This window comes from Furipterus horrens, unplaced genomic scaffold (assembly GCF_987537825.1).
Source record: "Furipterus horrens unplaced genomic scaffold, mFurHor1.1.pri manual_scaffold_17, whole genome shotgun sequence".
Taxonomy (NCBI): Eukaryota; Metazoa; Chordata; class Mammalia; order Chiroptera; family Furipteridae; genus Furipterus; species Furipterus horrens.
In genome coordinates, this window is record NW_028327187.1 from 94,752,507 (window position 1) to 94,773,443 (window position 20,937).

The 20,937-nt window shown below is 39.4% G+C and overlaps 1 pseudogene; it reads left to right on the top strand.

The window, feature by feature from the left end:
* LOC149991630 (large ribosomal subunit protein mL40 pseudogene) overlaps nt 1–20,609 on the top strand; it is a 33,328-nt pseudogene extending 12,719 nt beyond the window's left edge.
* The last annotated feature ends 328 nt before the right edge of the window (nt 20,610–20,937 follow it).

Here is a 20,937-nt window from a genome sequence, read left to right on the forward strand (position 1 = left end):
GTTCGCAGGCCAGCACTCAATCCACTGAGCCACACCAGCCAGGGCTTCATTATTTATTTATTTCTCATCCCTTCACTTGCCATGCTTCTTTCCGCTCCCCCCTTCATTTCCTTCCTCCCTCCCTCCCTTCCTTTCCTTCTTCCCTCCCACCCTTTCTTCCTTCCCTCACATCCTTTTCTCCTTTGTTTCCACTTTCCTCCACTTCCTCCCTTTCTCCTCCCTCCCTTCTTCTAAAATTGAGAACTGAGGCTGAAAGGGGCTAAATGACACTTCCGAGCTTCCTCCATTAAGGTGGTGGCAGAGCTAAGACAAAGACAATTTCTTTTGTCACCCAAGCCAGGTCTCTTTTTTCCTACATCACACATACTTTCCCTAGTTGAAATTTATGTACAATTGAAGAGAGGCAAGCCATCACCGTGACAGCGAATGAAGCTCCTCATTGCTCTCCATGCAGTGCTCTGAAATTATTACAGTTTAGGAGATTACTGGCACTTCACACCCTGCTGTATCTCAGGCATAGGGGATGCTTGACCGTCATGGTCATTAACAGGAATGACATGAGAGCTAGGAAGCCAAATTTTGTTAATAAATATGTGTCCAAAAGTCCAATATGCATGGATTATCAACACAATAATAAATATTCCCTAAAATTGACTGCTCTGACTTCCAATAACTATCTTGGGCTTTGTCACACTTCAACAGTATCTCCACAGCACCCAAATTAAAATGGAAATATGAAAAATCTGTCAGTTCATATTTGTTTGAGGATACAATTCCATAAATGTGCATGCAGTATTTGCAGCTAAATCCATCTTTTATTTTGCTATCACGTAGACATATCTACAATTGCAATCTTATTTTTTGTATTGGGTAAGTGAATATTTCAGGAGGCAGAAGATTTGAATCTTAGGGCTTTGACAACCTCTCAGTAACCTAGACACAAGTTACTTAGTCTGAGTCCTACCAACTAATATTAAAACTAATAATAACTGCTATTAGGCTATTTCACAGAGGATTATAAATGCAAGTTAAATGATATTCGATGCACAGAGGAAGCTGTCCATGGGTCAGTAAAAAGTATTATTCATTTTATATTTTAAGTAGAGTGAAATGGTAATATTTGCTGAAGGAATAGGAAGCACTATTCCAAAGGGATTAACCAACTTTATTTTCCCTCATGCATATTCTTACTTTTCCCTAGAACTAATAAGCCCTCACTATCTCTGTTCAGAAATAATGAATAGTCACATATTAAGTTCTACTCAAATTTTGTTCAACCATTGATTTTTTCCCTCTTACATTTATACCTTCCATTTAAATTCAGTTTCTTATATATACTTAGCTTATTAGAAATTGTTCTTTAGGGAAGCTGTTTTAATTTTTTATTAGGTTACCTGTAGCAATGATTATCACTTGATGCAATTTAAAGGATTGGAAGGGAAGAACTATAGGCTAGGAAGGGAATTTGGAGGACACTAGTTTATGAATTAGTTAAGTCCTTGGCAAGTAACAATCAAAAAAGCCATAACTATAAACAAGAAACATACTACTGTTTTGTCTGTGCTGAGCCAGAATTATTTGTTAGTTTTATTGGATTTTCTAAAACATGAAAAATGAGGTTAATATTTTCTAAGCACTGGAACTTTAGAACAAAAGTCACTGTCCCTTTGTCTTTTCTCCCATCTGAGAGGCAGCGCTAAAAGTGCAAAAAGCACCAAAAAGAGAGAAAGCAAAATGGGAGTATGGAAAAAGTAGTTGAAGACAATCTATTAACATAATGTGCCTTAGAAAGAATTCTTATTACTTGCAATAAAGAGAACATAGCAAAGTTGAATTTTGAGTATTGGAAGAGATAAAATTCTATGAGTCATTGTGCACCATGGGAATATTGAATGAGATGTTAGTGAGGAGCGGGTGGAAACAGCTTAGAGGATTTTGCTGGGTTTTTAGGAGGGATCAACCTGAAGTTATCCTGGCAGGAGTTAATGTGCCATAAATCTCTACATTTCATTGGGTTTGGAAAATTACCCCTGACCATACATGGAGGTTTCCTTTGACTAAACAACAGATCTAGGACTTTTTAATCAAGGCTTTCCTAACAGGCATCCAGGATTACTTCAGAAGCAGAACTATCATCCCATGCAGAAACTAGTAGAAACCCATTTCTCTTTGGATGGTATACTTACCAGATTTAAATCAACTTTAAGTTAAACATTCTTCCTTCTCCAAAGTCTAAGAACATCTGAAAATGTTTTATATGTGTGGTCATATTGAGTTATTTAATGCTTTATTACTCATGACACTTTTGGTTTCCTATGATGTTAGGCAATAAAATTGGTGTTTACTAACTAAACTACATCACCTCCTGTTGTTATTTGTGTGTGTGTGTGTATGTGTGTGTGTCTGTGTGACTTTTATCTACGTATTGACTAGAAAGGTACTGATAAGTCACCTTCCTAAATTGTTAGTTTTCTTATTTGGTAAATTGGGGAAGGGAAGTAGTACCTGGACTCCTTATTGATACAGTTGTGAGAATTGTATTGATAAGGTTGTGAGAATTTCATTATATCCCACATGTCAAGTACATAGTACGCCTTCAAAAAAAGTTAGCTACTATAATAATTATTCAGTATATAAAACTCACTTCTCTTATCCCAGTGACTTGATCTTTATCATAAAACATGGAGATTTAAGAATGATGTCAGCAAATGGCAGAAGAGAAACCCACAGACCTCATTCTCCCAGAGACACTGACTTAACAATATACAGTTCAGAAAGGCTTTATGAGGACTCCAGAAACCAGTCAAGATGACTCAGTACCTCAGGAAAAGGCAAGGTCAAGAAGAGCCACACCAAAATTGGTAAGAAAAGTTGCTGCATTTCACCCACGATAGCCCTTCCTCCAAACCAGCACAGCTTGGTGTGACTGAAAGAAAATGTTCAACTCAGTGCTTCTCCTTTGGGACGGGAAGAGAAAGAGTGGGATGTACAATTGAAGTTCCAGTTTTCCAAGGGACTGCCTGAGGGACTGGATTCTGTCCCACCTAACTCAGAGTGCTTATGGAAGAGAGCCAGCTGACTTCTGAAGCCTGTAAGCTGTTGAGAACAAAGAGCTTGGTGGTGTGTTGTAGCACCAAAGAACCTAGATAACTGAAATAGACACCAGAGGGAAGAAGAGATTACAAACTTCTGAAAAAGTAACTGGAAAATATGTACAGTTAGGAAATTACATGCACAAGCACAACGAAGACACACCTTTAGAAAATGTTTGAGAAGCTCCTAACATCCCTATTCAAGTTGATTGGTCTTCTGTACAAAGCCAGTCCATTAATACTGGAAGCAAGAAATAACAAGGTATATAAAGACAGGGAAATATGGCTCAATCAAAGAAACAAAAGAAATCTCCAGATGTTGATCTTAAAGAAACAGAGATCTATGAATTAGTTGACAAAGAATTCAAAATAATTGTCTTGTAGAAGCTCAATGAGCTTCTATCAAAAAATAAATGAAAAAAAAAAAAAAAAGAAGCAACCTAGAAAACAACATGCATTGGCGAGGATGTAGAGAAATCAGGACACTTGTATACTGTTCGTGGGAATGTAAAAGGGTGCAGTTTCTATGGAAAACAATATGGAAGCACCTCAAAATATCAAAAACAGAATTACCATATAGTTCAGGAATGTCACTTCTAGGAATACATAAAAAAAATTGAAAACAGGATCTCTCAGAGATATTTGTGTACCTGTTACTGAACAGCAAGCTGGATTCCTGCTGCTGGTTGCCACTCTCTAGGCTAAATTTCAGAGGCAAAGGTTTGGTGATAAAGGAAAGGAGTCTTTATTTAAAAGCAGTCGCTTAAGCCTATCAAATTACAGCTTTAATTACTTAAGCCTAACAATTAAGGCTAAACTAACACCTGGGTTCTCCTATCATTTCCCTGTTTTTAGTTACTTTATTTCTATAGGGTTAGTTTACAAACTAAAACAACATAATACACAAAAGCTACACAATTCTGGAAGAACGTTCTGCCTCAGCAGTCCTCCCCTCTAGAACACTCAAAGAATAACCTTACTGTCCTCTGCCAGGCCAGCCCTAACCTAGGCTGTGCAGGGAGTTCCTTCCCATACAAAATGCTATCCACTGGGAAATGCAGGCAGCTGCAGCACAATCATCCAGGCACCCATTCAAGGAAGAGAGCGAGCCCAAGAGCCATAGTCAGAGCCTGAGAAAGAGCCGGCTCAGGAGCCAGAAAAGCTCGTGAGCCAAAGAGGCCAACCCTCTTTTTATTTCCATTGGCTTTGGAGGCATTTAGCTTCTCGGCCCATCCTGTCCTAAACTGCTTTCCATTGCCTCAGCAACCTCCTCCTATAGCCCCTCCTACTTCTCCCCAGTGATCTTAATCAGATCCCTCTGTATCATACCCTTGTTCATTGCAGCATTATTCTCAATAGCCAAGAGGGGGATACAACCTAAATGTCCGTCACAGATGAACGGATAAAGGAAATGTGGCACGTACATACAACAAAATATTATTTCCCTTAAAAAGAGGTAGAAATCCTGTTATTTGCTACAATATGGATGAACCTTGAGGACCTTGTGCTAACTTAAACATGCCAGTCACAAAAAAAGAATTACTACATGATTCCACTGATATGTGGTATCTAAACTAGTCAAACTTAGAAACAGAAAGTGGAATGCCAGTTGCCAGGAGCTGCAGGGATGAGGAAAAGAGGAGTTGTCTATCAACGGGTACTGAGATTCAGTTTTGCAAGATGAAAATTTTGTATAGATCTATTGCATAGCAATGTGCTTATAGTTAACACTTCTATACTTTATGCTTAAAAATGGTAAGATTTAAATTGTTATGTGGTTTATTTTTATGCATTTTTAACAAAATAGAAAAAGATTTCATGCTAGGGTAAGCGCTGAAATAACTATTTATACTTCATCTATTCTCCTCTATTCCTATGCCAGAATTTCATCACCATTTCTGTCTCCCTTACTGCCTCTTTTCCTTGAACTTACCACTATGTCCCTTTCCTTTGTCTTTTGAATTTCTCATTCAATGTCAGCTTAAAATAGTAGCTTTCAAATTCCTTTAATAAATCCTTATAACAAAAGCACAAAACTCTGGAGACTCAATCAATAGATGTTGTAAACTACAACTGTTTCTACGTGCTACACCAACCTGTAACTATGATTAGCTCTTTGAGTAATCTATTTTTGGGGAGGAAAAATAATCTTACCTCAACCTTTCCAGGGTCTTGGTCGAGACCCCTCCTTGTAACAAGTTCAGATTAACAGGAAAAAAACAAACAGAAGTTTATTAACATGTATAGCTCCTATATACATGGGAGATACCCAGGAAAACTGAGTAACTCTGAAATGGCCTAAATCTTCACGGTAAGTACCATGTTCAGCTAAAGACAAAAGATGCTGGGGTGGGTGGAGCCAGTTATGGGAGGTTATCAGACAAAGCACAGTAAACAAGGGTGTGTTTTTTATGTATATTAAAGTCCAGGACTTCTCCAATGATAAGAGTTTCTAGATTTGTAAAAAAGATTTTATTTATTATTTTTAGAGATAGCGGAAGGGAGGGAGAAAGAAGGGGAGAGAAACGTCAATGCTGGAGAGAAACATCAATCAGGGACCAAACCACAACCTAGGCATGTGCCCTGACTGGGAATTGAACCAGTGACCTTTCAGTTTATGGGATGATGGTCCAACCAACTGAGCCACACCAGCCAGAGCAGTTTCTAGATTTTAATTATCCTCCTTTTACTGGTAGGGAGCTTCTCCTATGCCTGCTGTTTTTTAAAAGAAACCAGCCCAAAATAATCATTATGCCAAAGAGGCAAATACTAGAGTGGTATATCCTGCTCCCCTTCAGTATAAACCCAGTTCTAAAACTAGGGAAAGTATAGTGAAATGTACCTCTAAATCGGTAAAGGAAAAAATACATTACGCTTAAGGTGTTCCAAACAGGTCTCCCCAAAATGTGCTACTTTGGCATGTGGATTATTGTGACTTGAAGGCAATCAGGACCCTGTGGGATCAGGAGAAACTTCTGTCCCTCCCTTAGCTACCTAGAAGAATCTAAAATGGAGGCCTTGTCCATAATAAGCATTATTACCAGAGCGAACTTTCTATGATTTATCGATATGTGTGGCTGGGCAAACTTCTAATTGCTGAACATCTGCTCTCCTTATAGTCCTGCCAATTTCCCTCATCCCCTCTGAAGCCCCAAGGCATTTTAGGTCATTCTTTTGCTCAGAACGCCATACTCTATAGGTGAGGTGTTTATAACCCACCACCAGCTTCTTTCAATATATTTTAAAAAGATTTTTATTTCTTTTTAGAGAGAGGGGGAAGGAGGAAGAAAGGGAGGGAGAGAGACATTGATTGGCCACCTCCCGCACACGCCGAACTGGGGACCCAGCCCACAACCCAGGCATGTACCCCAACTGGAATTAAACCAGCAACCTTTTGGTTTGCAGGCTGGCCCTCAACCCACTGAGCCACACCAGCCAGGGCTCAAGATTTTATTTTATTTTATTTTTTTGCCTTTGGGTTTGTGCAGTTTTGATGTGATGTGGATAGGTGTGGCTTCTTGATTGTTGTTTTCTTTTTTGGTATTTATCCTGATTTGTCTTCTCTGAACTTCCCAAATCTGTGGTTTGGTGTCTGTCAATAATTTTGGGAAATTCTAGGCTATGAATACTTCAAACATTTCTTTTGTTGTGTTCTCTCTCTTCTGCTTCTGATACTTCAATTACACATAATTTACATCTTTTGATACTGTACCCCTATTCTTGGATGTTCTTTTCTGTTCATTATATTTTCTCTTTGCATGTAAGTTTGAGAAGTACAGGTAACCCCCATATAACATGGTTGTTAGGTTCCTAACAAATGCCGTGTTATGTGAATCCGTGTTATATGAAACAAAAAACTAGTACAAAAAGGGGGGTTAGACTCCAAAATTAAAAAAAACAAACCCACACTATTATATTTTTATAATTAAGAGAAATATCTTTATTAAAGCAATTTTCAGCAATATTAACATGAATTAAGTAATGTTTTCTTTGTCATCACTATTAAGCTCCATTAACACAGAATGCATTTTCTTTTTGACAACATATTCTAATCCTCTAAACTTTCTTCAGCATTATCTTGATTTCTATGCTCTACTTTTTGCAAAAAATCTGTTATTTCAGATTGCTTGCTTTTAGCTGAGAGATCTTTATAAATGTCATTATACAGTGCTGTTGGGGACCCCCAACCTGCAGAGATCCCCTGGTGTCATGGATGAAATGAAGACTTTCTAGGCAGCTTGTGCTAATGGAGAGAAGGCTGGCAAATGTCTGAGAGACAAATGCCTCGACTGCCTTCCTCCAAGGTCTTTTATTGAGTGCAATAAGCTTAAGGGCATGTAGCATGCATGTAAAGCTCATCAATCAATGGTAAACAGCGCTGACTACAGAAAAGATATTGTTCAGAGATAACAATTGAAGGAATGTTGAGATCTCCCTCAGGTCAGGGTATATTGGACACAAAGACTTCAGATGGCAATAAAATAGGGAGGATAAGTTCATTTTGAGTTAAAGTTAAAACCTCTGCTTCTGGTAAGATAAAGCGTATATTGTCGGCAGCCGTCCGTCTTGAGAGACGATGGTGTAGCTTCTTTTTTTTTTTTTTTTTTTTTTAAATATATTTTATTGATTATGCTGTTACAGTAGTTCCAATTTTTTCCCCTTTACTCCCCTCCACCCAGTATCTCCCTCCCCCAGCATCCCCCCCCAAGTCCATACCCATGGTTCGTAAAAAATAACTATCCCTCCCTCTCAGATATTAAGACCCTTTGTAATCTTGTAAAGGACAATGGGCGAAGGTCTCAAGCTCCTCTAGCTGCTTCAAGCTGGACATGGTCGTCGTCCTACCTACCCTTGGGTCCAGAAATCCCTAATAAGAGTGGGGGTGTGGAGGGGAGGGTGGCCTTCCCACATGGGGAAGGATCATGCAGACTCCAGGTCAGTTGGCTGTCTCCGGACAACGGCGTGCTTGGTTTAGCAGGCTGGCATCCTTGTTGTGTTCTGGGGGCAACAGATTTGGCAAAAAGGGTTAAAAAGCATCATTCAATCCATAACTACTAGGTGGCAAAAGGCAGGGATTAATTTTTCAATGTTCCACATTAGGAGAAAAAAAAAAAGGGCTTCTTTGGAGGAAGGTGTGCTAGGCACATCTCTCCTGTCCAAAACCCTTTTGCCCATTTTATTTAGTTTGGGCTGAGGGAAATAGTTTATGTTTCCCCCCTCTCAGACCTCTGGGCCCTTTCTGTCCAAGCCATTAGGATAGAAAAGAGAATTCAGTTTTAAAGTGAAGCCCACAGACCACCCCATTCTTCACCAACTCAGCCATTTAGTTCAGCCAAACTGTTGAGTCTCCGGAGGCAGCGCTGCAGAGAGGATTAAGTGAGGCTTATGCGTACAGACAATCACTCAGGTAATGCGGTCATAGGCTTATGCCCTTTGAAAACAGAAAACACATGTTAATTTATGTAACATAACCAACAAAAAAGTCTCTAAATCTGTAAGACTGTCTTATTGGGAAGACATACAGTTGCAAGGCACTTGACATTCTACTTGCCTGCAACTTGAATCTCTTTGGTGATATCACAGATATGGTTTAATTTTCAAGTGAAACCATTTTTTAAATGAGAAGAAACTTTTAAGACGGTTAGCTGCCCTACTTTACAGTCTGCCACTGATCATTGTGATTTTCCTTGAAAGGAACCTCTATTAACAACTCGTCTTATTAGGTCTATGCAAAGAAACTTAAGTCATTACTTACTTGTTTAGAATGCCAAACTCTGGAGAGATCAAATAGGGAGAAAAATATACAACGTGAAGGAAAATCTTTGTCCTAATATTCACTGAACAGGCATTTCCATTCTTCATATTTTCATTTTCCCCCACTCTGGTTCAATTTTGCTCATTTGTTTGTGTTGTTCATTAGTTTCCTGTAATAGGTGACAGCATAACGTATTTTTCTTTCGTTGCCTGGCTTATTTCGCTAAGAATAATTCTCTCTAGTTCCATCCATGTTGTTGCAAATGGTAGAAGTTCCTTCTTTCTTTCTGCTACATAGAACTCCATTGTGTAAATGTACCACAGTTTTTTGATCCACTCATCTACAGATGGGCATTTAGGTTGTTTCCAGCACTTGGCTATTGTAAATAGTGCTGCTATGAACATTGGAGTGCATAGGTTCTTTTGAATTGGTGTTTCAGGATTTTTCGGATATAATCCCAGTAATGGAATTGCTGGTTCAAAAGGCAGTTCCATTTTTAGTTTTTTGAGGAAATTCCAAACTGTTTTCCATAGTGGCTGCACCAGTCTGCATTCCCACCAGCAATGCACCAGGGTTCCCGTTTCTCCGCATCCTCTCCAGCACAAGTTGTTTGTTGATTTGTTGATTATGGCCATTCTGACTGGTGTGAGGTGGTATCTCATTGTGGTTTTTATTTGCATCTCTCTGATGGCTAGTGATGTTGAGCATATTTTCATATGTCTATGGGCCCTCTGTATGTCTTCTTTGGAGAAGTGTTTGTTCAGGTCCTTTGCCCATTTTTTAATTGGGTTGTCTGTCTTCTTGGTGTTGAGTCATATGAGTTCTTTATATATTTTGGAGATCAATCCCTTGTCTGAGATGTCATTGGCGAATATATTTTCCCATATGGTTGGTTTCCTTTTCATCTTGCTGATGTTTTCTTTAGCTGAGCAGAAACTTTTTAGTTTGATGTAGTCCCATTTGTTTATTCTTTCCTTTATTTCCCTTGCCTTAGGAGATATATCAGTGAAAATGTTGCTACGTGGGATATCTGAAATTTTCCTGCCTATTTTTTCCTCTAGGACTTTTATGGTATCACGGCTTACATTTAAGTCTTTGATCCATTTTGAGTTTATTCTGGTGTATGGTGTAAGTTGGTGGTCTAGTTTCATTTTTTTGCATGTCCCTGTCCAGTTCTCCCAACACCATTTGTTGAAGAGGCTCTTTTCACTCCATTTGATGTTCTTTCCCCCTTTGTCAAATATTAGTTGACCATATGAACCTGGGTTTATTTCTGGGCTCTCTATTCTGTTCCATTGATCTATATGTCTGTTTTTATGCCAGTACCAGACTGTTTTGATTACCGTGGCCTTGTAGTATAGTTTGATATCAGGTATTGTGATTCCTCCTACTGTGTTCTTCTTCCTCAAAATTGCTGTGGCTATTCGGGCTCTTTTTTGGTTCCATATAAATTTTTGAAGTATTTGTTCTAGGTCTGTGAAATATGTTGCTGGTATTTTAATAGGGATTGCATTGAATCTATAAATTGCTTTGGGTAGTATGGACATTTTAATGATGTTGATTCTTCCCATCCATGAGCATGGTATATGCTTCCATTTATTTGTATCTTCTTTAATTTCTTTCTTCAATGTTATGTAGTTTTCTGAGTACAGGTCTTTTACCTCCTTGGTTAAGTTTATTCCTAGGTATTTTATTTTTCTTGTTGCTATGGTAAATTGAATTTTTCTTTCAGTTTCTATCTCTGAGTTTTTATTGTTGGTGTATAAAAATGCCTTTGATTTCTTAATATTGACTTTGTATCCTGCTATTTTGCCGAATTCACTTATTAGGTCGAGTAGTTTTTTTGTGGAGTCTATAGGGTTTTCTATGTACACTATCATGTCATCTGCAAATAATGACAGTTTTACTTCCTCTTTTCCAATTTGGATGCCTTTTATTTCTCTTTCTTGTCTGATTGCGGTGGCTAGAACTTCCAAGACTATGTTGAATAGGAGTGGGGAGAGCGGACATCCTTGTCTTGTTCCTGATCTCAGGGGGAATGCTCTCAGTTTTTGCCCATTGAGTATGATGTTGGCTTCAGGTTTCTCATATATGGCCTTTATTATGTTGAGGTATGCTCCCTCTATTCCCATTTTGCTGAGAGTTTTTATCATAAATGGGTGTTGTACTTTATCAAATGCTTTTTCTGCATCTATTGATATTATCATGTGGTTTTTGTCTTTCATTTTGTTTACGTGGTGTATTACGTTTATTGATTTACGAATGTTAAACCATCCTTGCATCCCTGGGATGAATCCTACTTGATCGTGGTGTATGATCTTTCTAATGTGTTGCTGGATCCGGTTTGCCAATATTTTGTTGAGGATTTTAGCATCTATGTTCATCAGCGATATTGGCCTGTAGTTTTCTTTCTTTGTTGTGTCTTGACCTGGTTTTGGAATTAGGGTTATACTGGCTTCATAGAATGAGTTTGGCAGTCTTCCCTCTTCTTGTATCTTTTGGAATAGTCTGAGAAGGATAGGAGTTAGTTCTTTCCTAAATGTTTTGTAGAATTCACTTGTGAAGCCATCCGGTCCAGGGCTTTTGTGTGCTGGGAGTTTTTTGATTACTGCTTCAATTTCACTAGCTGTTATTGGTCTATTCAGACTTTCTGCTTCTTCTTGATTCAGTTTGGGAAGACTATAGGTTTTCCAGGAATCTGTCCATTTCCTCTAGGTTGTCAAATTTCTTGCCATACAGTTGTTCATAATAATTTCTTATAATCCTTTGTATTTCTGTGGTATCAGTTGTGATTTCTCCTCTTTCATTTCTGATTTTATTTATTTGGGTCCTCTCTCTTTTTTTCTTGATGAGCCTGCTTAAAGGCTTGTCAATTTTGTTTATTTTTTCAAAGAACCAGCTCCTACTTTTGTTGATTTTTTGAATTGTTAGTTTAGACTCTATGTCATTTAATTCTGCTCTGATCTTGATGATTTCCTTCCTTCTACTTGATCTGGGCTTTGCTTGTTGTTCTTCCTCTAGATCTTGTAGCTGTAGGGTTAAATTTTTTATTAGATATTCCTCTAGCTTTTTTAGGTAGGCCTGTATTGCTATGAACTTTCCTCTTAGGACTGCTTTCGCTGTATCCCATAGGTTTTGGGTTGTTGTGTGTTCATTATCATTAGTTTCCAGAAACTTTTTGATTTCTTCCTTGATGTCATTGTTAACCCATTCATTATTTAATAGCATGTTATTCATTCTCCATGAGTTTGAATGTTTTTGAGTTTTTTCCTTGAGGTTGATTTCCAATTTTAAGCCATTGTGATCTGAGAAGATGCTTGATATAATTTCAATTTTCTTGAATTTGTTAAGGCTTGTTTTGTGTCCTACCATGTGGTCTATCTTTGAAAATGTTCCATGTGCACTTGAGAAGTATGTATATTTTGCTTCTTTGGGGTGAAAACTTCTATATATATCGACTAAGTCCATTTGATCTAGAGTGTTGTTCAGTGCCTCCATATCTTTGGTGTTTCTTTGCTTCGAAGATCTGTCCATTGTTGACAATGGGGTGTTAAAGTCCCCTACTATGAGTGTGTTGTTGTCTATATCTTTCTTGGAGTCTTTCAAAAGTTTCCTTACATATTTGGGTGCTCCTAAGTTTGGTGCATATATATTTATAAGGGTTATATCTTCTTGATGGATTTTTCCCTTAAGTATTATGAAATGCCCTTCTTTGTCTCTTTTTATGGACTTTGCTGTGAAATCTGTTTTGTCTGATATAAGTATTGCTACCCCGGCTTTTTTTTCATGTCCATTTGCTTGGAATACATTTTTCCATCCCTTTACTTTCAGTCTGTGTAGATCTTTTGTTCTAAGGTGGGTCTCTTGTAGACAGCATATATGTGGGTCATTCTTTCTAATCCATTCAGCTACCCTATGTCTTTTAATTGGAGCATTTAATCCATTTACATTTAAGGTTATTACCGATAAGTACTTATTCATTGTCATTTTTCCCCTTTGTACTTGTGTTCTTCTCTGTCTCTCTCTGTTTCTTTATCTTCTTAGAGCAGACCTTTTAGCATCTCTTGCATTGCTGGTTTGGTGGAGATGTATTCTTTTAGCCTTCTTTTGTCTTGGAAGCTCCTTATTTCACCCTCCATTTTGAATGAGAGCTTTGCTGGGTATAGTATTCTAGGTTGTAGGCCTTTGTTTTTCATTGCTTGGAATACTTTTTGCCATTCCCTTCTGGCTTGTAGTGTTTCTGCTGAGAAATCTGATGATAGCCTTATTGGAGTACCCTTGTATGTTATTAGTTGTTTTTCTCTTGCTGCTTTTAGGATCCTCTCTTTGTCTTTGAATGTTGCCATTTTAATTATGATGTGTCTTGAGGTGGGCCTGTTGGGGTTCATCTTCATTGGGACCCTCTGTGCTTCCTGGACTTGCGTGACTCTTTCTCTCGTCATGTTAGGAAAGTTTTCTGTCATTAGTTTTTCAAAGAGGTTTTCTATCCCTTGCTCTTCTTCTTCTCCTTCTGGAATTCCTATGATACGGATATTATTACGTTTCATGTTGTCCTGCAGCTGTCTTAGAACCTCTTCAGTCTTGTTCAGTCTTTTTTCATTTTGTTGCATTGTCTGGGAGTTTTTGTGTAGGTTGTCCTCCAGCTCGCTGATCCGATCTTCTGCTTCCTCTAGCCTGCTTTTAATTCCTTCTACTGTGTTCTTCAATTCAGAGATCGTATTTTTCATTTCCTCCTGGCTCTTATTGATAGCTTCTATGTCCTTTTTCATGCTCACGTAATTTTCTGTGAGTTCCTTGTAGTTTTTCTGGAGTTCTTTGAAGTTTCCGCTGAGCTCATTCAGCTTCTCCATAATCCATGTTTTGAATTCCATATCTGATAGTTCGCTCCCCTCTATTTCATTTAGCACTCTTTCTGGGGATTCTACCTTTCCTTTTGATGGGAGGTTGTTTCTCTGTCTCCCCATTTTTTTGACTCCTATTGTTTGTTGGTGCTTCTTGGAATGATCTGCACTTCCTGGATCTGCCTCTGGTGGCGTCAGATCATGTACCAGTCTGGCCCTAGGCAGCCTGTTGGAGACTTCCAGGGATCTACTGCTGTTGTCTGTCTTCTTTGATTGTTAATCTATTCAATCTGTGATTAGCTGTCAGGCTTAAGAACTGTGGGTGTGGCAGCTTAATTCCTGTAGGCAGGGCTTTTGCTTCCCCTCAGGCTGATGCCACTTGGAGGGGAATGGTCTACCCGCAGTACTGGGGATGAGTCAGCACTGGGACCCAGTCAGCTGCTCCTCCAGTTCTCCCCTCAAAGCCACCGTGCCAAATTCTCCCCAAGTGTCTCCAGTCCTCTCTGCCTTCCCTCTGCTTGAGCCCAGGGTAAGTGGTGGCCAAAATATTTTCGTATGTGATCCACTTAAGAGCTCTTTTTCTCCTGCTGTTTCTCTCCGGCTAGCAAGAAAGCCTGTGGCTTTTCGCTTTTCACAGCTGATACTATTTTACTTTCCACTCTGTCGCTGTAGGCTGGGAAGCCCAGCTGGGGGTTTAGACCCTGCCCTTCTCAGGGGGAATCCCCGGCTGCTGAGCTGTTTCTCAGTCCCTTCAGCAGCCACCCGTGTGAGCCCAGCCAGCCCTTCCGCGTCTCCGCACTCCCTACCGGTCACGTTGTGATGTAGCGGCCTTTTCTGTCTCTCCGTGGTTATAAGACTTCTTTCCAGCTAGTGTTCCGTTGGTTATTCCAGATGATTTCTCCAAAATTAAGTTGTAAATCCAGACTGGTCCTGGGAGGAGGTTAGTGTAGCTTCCACTTACTCCTCCGCCATTTTGGATCTGGTGTAGCTTCTTAAGAGTCTATCTGCACCGCCGAGAATGGCTGTGCAGTCCGACTCGGGAGTGACACAGTATCTGTCTCCTCCCGTATGACGCTGGAGTGTCCTCTCCAGTGGAGCTGAAGCTACAGAGCCTGGGCAGGGTGATATGGAGGGTCTGCTGTTGCCCATGCAGCAGACCCCCCCTCTCTTCGCAGCTGAAGGGTCCAAGGGAAAGACGGAGTCAATACAGCTTGGCTTCAGGTACGCCGCAGGAGTTGCCGGTGTTGACTACAACGTCAAACTGCCTTAGGGACTCCGGCTCCGGATTTTCTGTCGGGGTTTACTCCCTTAGCCTTTCCCCTGAAGAGGTATGCCGCCAGGCAGCGGAGGTTTTTTGGAGTCAGAGTTTTCCTTCTCTGATGTGCCCTGACTGGAAGATTGAACCAGCGACACTTAGCTCGCAGGCCGATGCTCAATCCACTGAGCCAAACCAGCCAGGGCTATAAAGAGTATATAAAGCTAGGTAAAAGAACAGGGCAAGCTTCAAAAGACATAAAGCATTTTCTCATGGCCTGTTTCCCACTGGGGCCCACTGGTTTATAGCATCAAGGCACGTATGCACCCAGCTTTTCCCAGTTTTCTGGTCAGGTCTTACAGGCTTCGTTTCCTTTGCCTGGCCTGCATAGGGCTCTAAGTCTCAATACTTTCCCAGGGGGACCCCGACACGGTGCTAAGCACTTTTGAAGTTCTCTCTTAAACTTTGTGCTCCTTTCAGTGCAAGGATCTTCATTTAAGAAATATGACTCTAACGGTTCAGCTAAGTCCAGGCCTTTCTTTATGCTTTTTAGAGTAAACTGTTTAACTTCTTCATTTTCATCAGTGCTATGGTCCCCTGAGTTATCCTGGCACATTCCAGATGTAATTTCCACCAAAATTGCCTCATCAGTTTCTTCTTCTACCAGCAATCGTTGGGTATCTTCTACAGTCATATCGTCAAAACCTTCCCCTCCTAAAGACTTAGCAAGTCCCACTATTGCATCCATCCTGTTTTCTGCTGGCTCGATTAGATTTTCACTTTGATTTGAGTCCAGCCATATATTTTTCCAACAAGCATTTAATGTTGTTGGTTTTATTTCTTTGATGGATGAGTGTATTAGATTAATACAGTCCAAAATTTTATCACGTTCAGTGTTGTATGGGGATTTCCCTAATTTTGTGTTATACGGGAGTTTTCCCCAAATCTCTAACCGTGTTAGAGCGAAACCATGTTATAGAAGTACTGTTTTATATGGTAGATATCTGTATATATTATCTACTGATAAGCCATTGAAGGGTTTCTTCACTTTTGATACTGTATTTTTAAAAAATTTCTAGCATATACTTTTGATTTTTAGCATTTCTATCTCTTTGCTTAATCTTTCAACCTACATCATTCTTTCATTTTGCCATTTTTTTCCACTAGACCCTTTAAATTATTAATAATAGATATTTAAAATTCCCCTAATAATGCTAACATCTGTATCATAGCTAAGTCTGGTTCTGATCCTTGTTTTTTTTGTTTTTGTTTTTGATCAGACTGTTTTCCCTTGCCTTTTGACAGGTCTTTTAATTTGTGTTGAAAGTTGGATATATCACGTAATGAGAACTGAGGTAAACAGGTATTTAGTGTGCATATTTATGATAATCTTGCTAAGAGTTTGCCATTACTTAATGTTTGGCACAGCTATAGGTGCCAGAAACTTCAAACTCTTCTAGTGTCCTTGTTTGTTTGTTTGTTTGTTTCCTCCTCTTGACTTTAAGTTTCCCTAAGTATTCTTCAGCTCTTTCAACTCTTATCCAATGCTATTATACTGGAGCCCTGTAGGTGACATGGTAAAATATGGGAATGAGAGCATATTCTACAGTCTTCTGTTTAAATCTTGGTCTTCTAACAGCCTTGTGTATTATGGCCTCTGCAAGAATTTCTCCAGTGTCATATAGTTCCCCCTGCTCCAACTCCATATTGTCTTCCCTGGCTACAACATCACAATCTATTTCCTTGAAGCCCTGAACCTTGTTGACTATATCCCTCCACCTCCTCTGTAAAACAGAAGGATTAGAGGAGGCTGCAATGGGAGAAATTCCCTTCTTCCAGCTATGATAAGGCTCTGGAAGAGTCCTCTTCCTGTAGAATTTTGTGATGGAGAAGGCTCAGAACATATTTCACAACAGTTACTCTTCCCTTTCCTTTGCCAGAACAATGAAGGGATCTTCCCTGCATTTCATTGTGAGAGCCTGGCAAGGTTCCTGGAGATAAAGCCCACAAAATTGTGGAGGCCTTCCTAAGACTGTGGCCATCTAAGAATTTCTCACTCTCATGCCAGTCCATGCACAGTCTCCAACTGTTCATCAGAGTTACTCTTTACATGTTCATACCAATTAATGGTTCCATCAACACCTACTCCAGGTAAACACATCTTAGCTGTGTCTCTCTGGATGTGCTTATCTGTTTTGATTGGGGTGGGGTGTAGCAATGTGCCCTGTGACCTTAGTTCTTTGATGGACCTGAGAAAAGTCATTAATTTTCAGTTTTTCAATCTTATTCTTGCAAAGATGGGAACGATGACTTGCAAGCTTGCTATGTGTTTAAGGTAAAACTAGAAATACAAACATTTCTATGTATAGATTAGGCTACTTATGTCCACTTAGTTCAGGTATAAAATTTATTCTAATTTATTTATAAATACAAACATTTCTATGTATTGATTAGGCTACTTATGTCCACTTAGTTCAGATACAAAATTTATTCTAGTTTATTTATAAAATTAACATTCAAAGTTAAAATATTTTTAGGAAGAAAGTTTATGTCTGATAAGAACATACACAGCAAACACTGAAATAAAACTAAGTTTGCACTGAATTTTTGTTAGTATAAGTGCATCTGGGTGAATTTGGTTCCCAATAGTTACATACCCCAGACTGTGCATGAAAGGTCCTCCGCCAATACAGAGATGCATAATAATAAAAGCACAAAACTCAGGGAGCTGACCTTCATTTGGCAATAGACCAGTGAATAGAGAATATGAGATATGTCGTACAGAAATATGAGTATAGTGCTAAGGAAAAAATGAGGTGATCCTCAGTATAAAAGTGTAATTTCAGAGTTAGTTTTCCATGTATTCATCTATATTTCTGTCCTGAGCTCTTTGAAATTCACTCAGTAATGAAGTTCGTTGCCTGGTGACCATGTGACTTTGGAGAATGCCAGGGACATGTGTCAGGAAGCATTTCACACATAAATTGCATTACTATCAGTGTTAATACCCATTTCCTTTGTTGGCTCACTGAAAACCATCTCTAATATTGATATTTCACTATCTTATCTTCTTTTTAAAAAACTTTGTGGTCCTGTTTTGACAGGAATACACATATTTAATTCTCAAGAAAAGTACATAGAGGTATCACAACCTTAAATAGCAAAAAAAAAAAAGAAGAACAGTATATAATCGCATCCTTGAACAACAAAATGTGACAGTCTCAGAAAGCAGATAGTCACTTTACAAAGAATAATAGAATCACCAGATTGGCACCAGATATGCATTGCCTAGCAACCTTCTGTGCTTAGCATTGATTAAATCAGCAGGCCCAGTGGTGCCAAGGTATAAAATAATCTCTGTACAATTCCTTAAAATATTTTTTTGGCTTCCAAAGTTTATTCTCAATTATTTCCTTTTGCTGTTATACTGTCCTCCTGATTTCTGCATGGATTGACATGTGAATCTCCTTTGCATTTTGACAATACATAGAGACCACATGCTTACAAAAAAAAATGCTACAACTCTGAGCTATCTTTTGGGTCATTTAATAAAACGCCTCTACTACTCCAATTGTCCTCTTCTCACACCCTCACTTCACAGATAATATGTGCCTCACTTACATACCACACCAGGGATATTGATTTTTCTTGATAAGTTAATAGTAGTACCTCTTGGTTTTTTACTCTCTAAAAGGCTGAGAAAAACTACAGCTTAAAAAGAAGACTAAAGTGTTTCTATAATTTCAAGTGGCATCACAACATCTTATTTTTATTCTTTACGGGACCATCATGTGTTTTTTTGCTAGACCAAAGAAATGGGACAGAGAACTATGTGCCCAAGTAAATGACCTGTCAGAGTCATCTTCAGAGACAGCAGTGGTGTCTCTCTGTTGACGCTGAAGTCTGCTGCTGAACAGGCCATATCACTCCTGCCCTCCATTCTTACTGCCCTCTCATAAATACTGTGAAAAAATTTAAAGGATAAAAAGTCCATATAATTCCCAACACAGTGCATTCCTCTACCCATATGTTCCCAATCTTAAATGGCCTTTAAAATGTCTCTGTACTTCTGGCTTTCCCTTTCTAAGTGGTACAACATGAAATATGAATGATGCCCAAGGCAGGCCCTTGGCTTTGTCTTGCAAGCACTGGCCAGCCTGTCAGCATAGTTATAGCAGGGCCTGGTTCCAGCTTTTGTGATAGTCAGTGTTCAAAGTAGACACACCTGAGCTCAGTACCTTCATCCATAAGCAAACTGGACACAGCAACACAGTATAAGACTAGAAAATAAATATTTACTTGTCAGTTGCAGAGAGGCATATTTCTCTCTTTCTTTATTAAAGGAATTTGTGTAGTAATCAATGAAAATGAAATCTTGTAGTTCTAGTCCTTCATGCTTTCTCATGTATAAGATGTATAAGATGAGTTAAGCATATTATCCATCTTACCACTGAGAGGTGAGTGCAGGTCTCCCAGACAAAATCACAGCAGACTGGCAGAAGCCCCCGTCTGTGTCTGGTGTAGTTAGAAATGGGCCAAGATCTGCAATGGACTCACTCCTATTCTGTGGAGATCAGAGTTGCTAGTTTCTGTGTCTATTCCCCCTACATCCATCAGGACACATTTGAAGTAGATTTGAAGGACACTTAGGAACCAACATTAGCCTAAAGCCTTAGAATATGCTGTCTCCACCTGAGTGACTTTGTTATTAAAAAGTTTTTGGAAGAGAGAGCACATGAAAAAAGAAGAAACTGAATCTAACAAATGTTCACTGGTTGTTCTAATATTTCCATGTGAGAGTAAACTAATGAATTTATGGAGTACTGGTATATGCATACATACTGCTCGAAAATCCCTTTAGTTTTTGGAGACCACAAAAATGAGAGAGCCACTTATTTCTTGCATTTAGCATTCATGGATCCTGTGGGATATGATTTCCAATGCTCTAGACATCACAAACAGAAATATTAAAAACTTGGACTGCAGTGCAAGGCATCATGGGCTGGAGTGCTGAGGTTCGAGCCCAGAAGCAGCTGGCCGGCTGCCTGAGAGGCCAAGGCCACCACAGTGCTGGGAGCCACCATGCGCTCTGTGCTTGCCATGCCGACATCTGGGAACTTGACAAACACAGATTAGAGACACCAACCAGTGAGCTTCATTGTTGTCTTTCCAGGAACTCATTCCCACGAGAGCAGAACCCCTATGAAAGAAGAGATCCTAAAAAAGACCAAGCTGCAGAGTGCCCTTTGAAAAAAAGGATAACATGACTACAAAAGGCTAGCCAGGATTTAATATCCATTGAAGGTTTCATTATGTCTGTGAGGTTCTTGGATAAAGGGAGACAATGGCTTCAGGTATTGCTTTCCTTTGAGGAGGTTAAGCGGAGAGCTTTGCTTCTGAAGAGCTTTGCTTCTGTACAAGCAGTGGGAACAGAAGACAGAGAGGGAAGCCATCAAGTCCACGTTTGAGGCCCAGCAGGAAGCTCTGCAGGATCTGCAACCCACAGCCCAGGAGCTCCATGTGGAAGCCATCAAGCAGGACCCCAGTCTGTTCCCCTTTGAGAAAGAAGGGCCAGATTATACAGACAGCTCTCCAACTACCATCCCCCTGATGGCAGGTACCACAGCATCACTGAGGTGTACACACGGGTGGAGTTCAAGGGGTAGAGCTGCAGGCAGCTGTTGGAAAACGCTGCCCATGAAAGTCAGGACGACCAGGGCTCAAGACTGTTTGTCACAGAATTAGGCATGCTGAGAATAAATGTAAGTTTAATCAAGAAAAAATTTCTGTAAAATACTTTAAAAAGACATAGTCAACTAGGACATGGCATATGTTTGTCATAGCAACTTGTAGATGCCAGTTTTATATGCAAGTTGATGCCCAGGGATTATTTGATTTAAAGTGCTTTTACTCATATAATATTACATATTTGGCTCTTCCCCACCTCATTCCCCATTCTTAAGCTTATGTTATTTAAATCTGAATTAAAAAATA